The following is a 6000-nucleotide window of genomic DNA, read 5'->3' as shown; positions in this document are numbered from 1 at the left end:
CAGTGAAGGGCTGTCACCTCACTGAGATAAGCCAGAACTTACAGGTCAGGATGTCAGTGAAGGGCTGTCACCTCACTGAGATAAGCCAGAACTTACAGGTCAGGATTTCAGTGAAGGGCTGTCACCTCACTGAGATAAGCCAGAGCTTACAGGTCAGGATGTCAGTGAAGGGCTGTCACCTCACTGAGATAAACCAGAGCTTACAAGTCAGGATGTCAGTGAAGGGCTGTCACCTCACTGAGATAAGCCAGAGCTTACAGGTCAGGATGTCAGTGAAGGGCTGTCACCTCAATGAAATAGGACAGAGCTTACAGGTCAGGACGTCAGTGAAGGGCTGTCACCTCACTGAGGTAAGACAGAGCTTACAGGTCAGGATGTCAGTGAAGGGCTGCCACCTCACTGAGATAAGCCAGAGCTTACAGGTCAGGATGTCAGTGAAGGGTTGTCACCTCACTGAGATAAGACAGAAATTACAGGTCAGGATGTCAGTGAAGGGCTGTCACCTCACTGAGATCAGAGCTTACAGGTCAGGATGTCAGTGAAGGGCTGCCACCTCACTGAGATTAGACAGAGCTTACAAGTCAGGATGTCAGTGAAGGGCTGTCACCTCACTGAGCTAAGACAGAGCTTACAGATAAGGTTATTGGTCACTATCCTTTATCATGACCCTTTAAAAAAAATCATGGGGTCATATTACCTTTCTTCTGTAAAATCAATGACATCATTGAAAAATACACCAAAAGTAGGAATTACCGTTAAAAACTGGCGCCACTCGGATCACATTTCACAAAGGTTCAGCAGTGAAGGGGTTAAAGAGGAGTTAAAGAGAGAAGACGCACATTATGCACAAAGGGGGAAAAAAATCAAGATACAATGAAAACATGTATATCACTGCAACCACCCTCCGTCCCTACATCCTACATCCTCATCATCGCTTTCCCAATTCCTCCCACCACTGAGAGAGAGAGAGAGAGAGGGGGGGGGGGGGGGGGGCAGACAGACAGACAGACAGGGAGACAGGTCCACCGAATTGAATATCAGTGGCATGTTTGTTGCTAAAATGGCGAAGCTCGCGAATTGTTTCCACACCGAGGACGTGATAGAAATCATTGCAAAATTAATCAAACTGAACTATAAAAGCCGACGTTACATTTGCGTTATTCAGAGCCCATCTGGTGCGTGCTGACGCTCAGTGGCTCCACGGTATTACTGACGAGAGGCGAGAAATAATCTGTCACACTTGACACCTTGTCGCGTAAGCTTTTCCTGACATTCATTCATTATCCTCACACTTTGTATCGTGGTGAGGTTACAGAACTGTGCCGGGAAGTAAAGCCCACACTGACTGAACGGACAGACGACCAAACGGCGTGCATGTTATGGAAAACTAGCCGTGAGTGGCTGTCATTGGTGTGGGCGTCTGTTTGCTGAGGGGAGGCAATTCTTTTTACCAGACAACCAGACCCACCATTCCACACACACACCCACACACACACACACACCTGGTTTAAGCTTCCAACAATACTGTGAACAAATCGGGTTTTTAAAAAAAGTTCAGCTGTTTTTGTGTGTGGTCTACTCTTGTGTGCAAAGGCTTTCTGTTGTCACAGGGCTCACCACTGCCTTACATCCACGTGGTGGCTTCACATCACTCAGCCCTGGGCAGTGTACAGCCCCGGCAGGCTTCCATGCCATACTGATGCAGAAAAAACACAGACAGTGTACTGTTCTTCCTCCAAATTGCCGCCATACTGATGCAGAAAAAACACAGACAATGTACTGTTCTTCCTCCAAATTGCCGCCATATTGATGCAGAAAAAACAGTGTACTGTTCTTCCTCCAAATTGCCGCCATATTGACGCAGAAAAAACAGATAGTGTACTGTTCCTCCTCCAAATTGCCGCCATATTGATGCAGAAAAAACACAGACAGTGTACTGTTCTTCCTCCAAATTGCCGCCATATTGATGCAGAAAAAACACAGACAGTGTACTGTTCTTCCTCCAAATTGCCGCCATATTGATGCAGAAAAATTACAGACAGTGTACTGTTCTTCCTCCAAATTGCCGCCATATTGATGCAGAAAAAACACAGACAGTGTACTGTTCCTCCTCCAAATTGCCGCCATATTGATGCAGAAAAATTACAGACAGTGTACTGTTGTTCCTCCAAATTGCCGCCATATTGATGCAGAAAAAACACAGACAGTGTACTGTTCTTCCTCCAAATTGCCGCCATATTGATGCAGAAAAATTACAGACAGTGTACTGTTGTTCCTCCAAATTGCCGCCATATTGATGCAGAAAAAAACAGACAGTGTGCTGTTCTTCCTCCAAATTGCCGCCATATTGATGCAGAAAAAACAGACAGTGTACTGTTGTTCCTCCAAATTGCCGCCATATTGATGCAGAAAAAAACAGACAGTGTACTGTTGTTCCTCCAAATTGCCGCCATACTGATGCAGAAAAAACACAGACAGTGCCCTGTTTTTCCTCCAAATTGCCGCCATATTGATGCAGAAAAAACAGATAGTGTACTGTTCTTCCTCCAAATTGCCGCCATATTGATGCAGAAAAAAACAGACAGTGTACTGTTGTTCCTCCAAATTGCCGCCATACTGATGCAGAAAAAACACAGACAGTGTACTGTTCTTCCTCCAAATTGCCGCCATATTGATGCAGAAAAAAACAGACAGTGTGCTGTTCTTCCTCCAAATTGCCGCCATATTGATGCAGAAAAAACAGACAGTGTACTGTTGTTCCTCCAAATTGCCGCCATACTGATGCAGAAAAAACACAGACAGTGCCCTGTTTTTCCTCCAAATTGCCCGTCATGCTCACATCCGGAAATGCCATGGAAGTTAGTTCCCTTCCCTATCAGCTGATGCATTTGGAGGAAGATGAAAACCGTTTTAATGAGACGAATGTTGACACCAGAGCAGTACTAGAGAGCAAGGCTCAGTGACTAAAGCGGTTCTCGTGATTTCTCGTTGGTGGGACCAGGGGGCTTGGGATTTGTTAGACTGAAGACAAGACAGACAGTTTATAGCGTGTGGACGAAAGTTGTGAATGATCATTAATTTTCATTCAAGAATAAACTAGAAACTCAACACAAGTATTACGTTTAATACAGCATTGATGGAAAAGAATCAGTACAAGAATGAGAACATAGCATACAGAGTTTGACGGACAAAAGCGTGCAAATGATGATTTTATGTACATATATATATGATTACCTGGCTGGAAATGGAGGAAGACGGTGGGGGCGAATGGTCGCTTTTGTTGTTGTAATGCGTAGGCGTAGGAAGTATGACGCAAATCCGGTGTTGTCACAAACACAACAACAGGGCTCTCCCTCCTCGCTGCTCTCCTCCACCTCTCTCTCTCTCTCTCTCTCTGTCTCTCTCTCTCTCTGTCTCTCTCTCTGTCTCTGTCTCTCTCTTGTCAGTGTTGGACAGGAAGCGATATTCAGCCGTTGTGGGTGAGTCCCCCTGCTGAGATCCACGTCAATCCTTCAGAGGTGTGAACAGTTTTAGACTCGGAAAACTAGATGAGGCACTTCAAAGGTAGACGACTTATCGAAACAACAAACGCTAATTGTTCATATTTGTGTCATAAAGGTAGATACCTACAAGCTGCTGTCGCTTATCTGCTGTGTCAAGTTACAGTTACTGTTGTTGGCCTCCTTCCTCGTCTTCTTCTTATGAATTCTTCAGTCTTGCTGCTTTGGGTGTTGCAAATGGTGTGTAGTTGTGTGCCTTGTTCTTATTGTTGCTATCACTGTAGTTACTGCCTTGTTTCCTGAAATGAACTGGGGAGAGCTGTCAGGGAGGAGAGAGACAGAGAGAGAGAGAGAGAGAGGGGGGGGCGGCTTTGTTATTTTCTATGCTATCAGCCGTAGCAACCCGGCGATCAGAAGCCCTGTTAAAATCAAATCCAGTTTAATTATTGAATTCCTTTGCCGTCGTTTCGCGTACCTCTTCATTTTATTTGTTATTTTAAATTTTTTTTAATCTTTAAACATTTTTTTTTTTACGCTACTACATAGTTTTCGAAGACACCCTGGCAAGGTATCCGCAAACATACATACGAACATACATCCATACATGTATACACACATCAAATAACTTTGATGCAAAAATCTTATGACGTAGCAGAAGCACGTCGAAACCAAATCCAAATCAGCAATGGACCCAGATCAGCTGACACATGCACAAATTACATTCACACACACACACACACACACACACACACACACACACACACCACATGATGGGAGGTAACAGCGCTCCACTTTTCATTGGCATGTCGGCATTTATAGCGTCCCTTTACTGAGTTTGTTTACCAGTCACCGTGACGAGTTTCGTGCCATTTGACAGTCACTGTGGGTCAGGTGTCACTGGGGGTCAGGTGTTACTGTGGGTCAGGTGTCACTGTGGTCAGGTCCTGTCACTGTGGGTCAGGTGTCACTGGGGGTCAGGTGTTACTGTGGGTCAGGTGTCACTGTGGTCAGGTCCTGTCACTGTGGGTCAGGTCCTGTCACTGTGGGTCAGGTGTCACTGTGGGTCAGGTCCTGTCACTGTGGGTCAGGTGTCACTGTGGGTCAGGTCCTGTCACTGTGGGTCAGGTCCTGTCACTGTGGGTCAGGTGTCACTGTGGGTCAGGTGTCACTGTGGGTCAGGTGTCACTGCTCAGTAATAGTGCGTCAAAAAGTGCACAGGCGTGCACACACACACACACACACACACACACACACACACACACACACACACACACACACACACACACACACACACACACACTGTATTCAGCTTGAAGACGGGAACAGGACTACAAAACAAAACACCGTACAATACACGGTACTTCAGCTAAGCTTTTCGAGCCTCTTGGGTCTGCCACTGGCTTCACACAGTTCGAAGATGAAGACGAACCTCTCTCTCTCTCTCTGTCTCTGTCTCTCTCTGTCTCTCTGTCTCTGTCTCTGTCTCAGTCTCTCTCTCTCTCTCTCTCTCTTTCTCTGTGTGTGTGTGTGTGTGTGTGTGTGTGTGTCTGTCTGTCTCTGTGTGTGTGTGTGTGTGTGTGTAGTTAGCCTATAGATGACCGTATGATCGGTTGCGTGCGACTTGTTTGTACTATAATCATGATATTACAGGTCGTTTTGTGTTGTACCTTATATTCATTCGTGTTTCTCTCAACAATATGAGCACAGTAGCTTAACTTCTTTTCCTTTATCTTATTTTTTGAAAAGTATTTTACAACCACCACCACCACCACCCACACCAGTTGCAAGCCAACGACGGTTCAGTTTCCATTCGATAAAAAAGAAATAATAATAATAAAATGAAATAATATATTTTTTTAAAATTCTGTGATCTGCATGATAACAATCACCCGCAGTTTTGATTGACAGTTACGACACAGAACTGACAATGTGGGCCACACGTGAACATTGTCAGTGTCAGTTCCCCCAAACGAAGACATGTATTGTGTGAACACGTCTGTTGTTGAACGTGTCCTGTGTGGCAGTGTGACCTTCAGTCTTTAACCCTTTCACTGCCCGCTGATGAGTGTGCTTGTCAGTGAAGGGCCGTCACCTCACTAAGTTAGAAGTTACCGGGCCACAGAATGTCAGGTATCGTTAAACACTTGGGCTTCTTCCACTTGAGACTGCATGACCATTGTTCAGCAACACCAACGACACGTCTTCAAACGACCTCAAATTTATCTCCCACCGATCTCATTTCACCAAGATGGGCGGTGAAGGGGTTAAAGTGGAGGAGGAGTCAGCTATACTGAGCAGTAGATCCCGGACACGCCACCTCCCCCCCCTCCCCCTCCACGGACCCCCTCCCGTCCGCCCCTCAGGCTCCCTCCACCCCCATGCCCCCTCTCCCCTCCACCCCCATGCCCCCTCTCCCCTCCACCCCCATGCCCCCTCTCCCCTCCACCCCCATGCCCCCTCTCCCCTCCACCCCCATGCCCCCTCTCCCCTCCACCCCGCC

At 46.5% G+C, this 6000-nt stretch overlaps 1 protein-coding gene across 1 annotated transcript in view; it reads left to right on the top strand.

Moving 5' to 3' along the window:
- Nucleotides 1–3492: 3492 nt before the first annotated feature.
- Nucleotides 3493–6000, top strand: part of LOC143299443 (MAP kinase-activated protein kinase 2-like) — a 44670-nt gene continuing 42162 nt past the window's right edge. Inside the window, exon 1 of the mRNA XM_076612642.1 lies at nt 3493–3618. The gene's annotated coding sequence lies outside the window, so the exon portion shown is untranslated. The remainder of the gene's footprint in view (nt 3619–6000) is intronic.

This window comes from Babylonia areolata, chromosome 25 (genome assembly GCF_041734735.1).
Source record: "Babylonia areolata isolate BAREFJ2019XMU chromosome 25, ASM4173473v1, whole genome shotgun sequence".
In the NCBI taxonomy this organism is placed as follows: Eukaryota; Metazoa; Mollusca; class Gastropoda; order Neogastropoda; family Buccinidae; genus Babylonia; species Babylonia areolata.
Note: the sequence above shows the minus strand (reverse complement) of the source record. Positions and strands in the feature narration are given on the sequence as shown.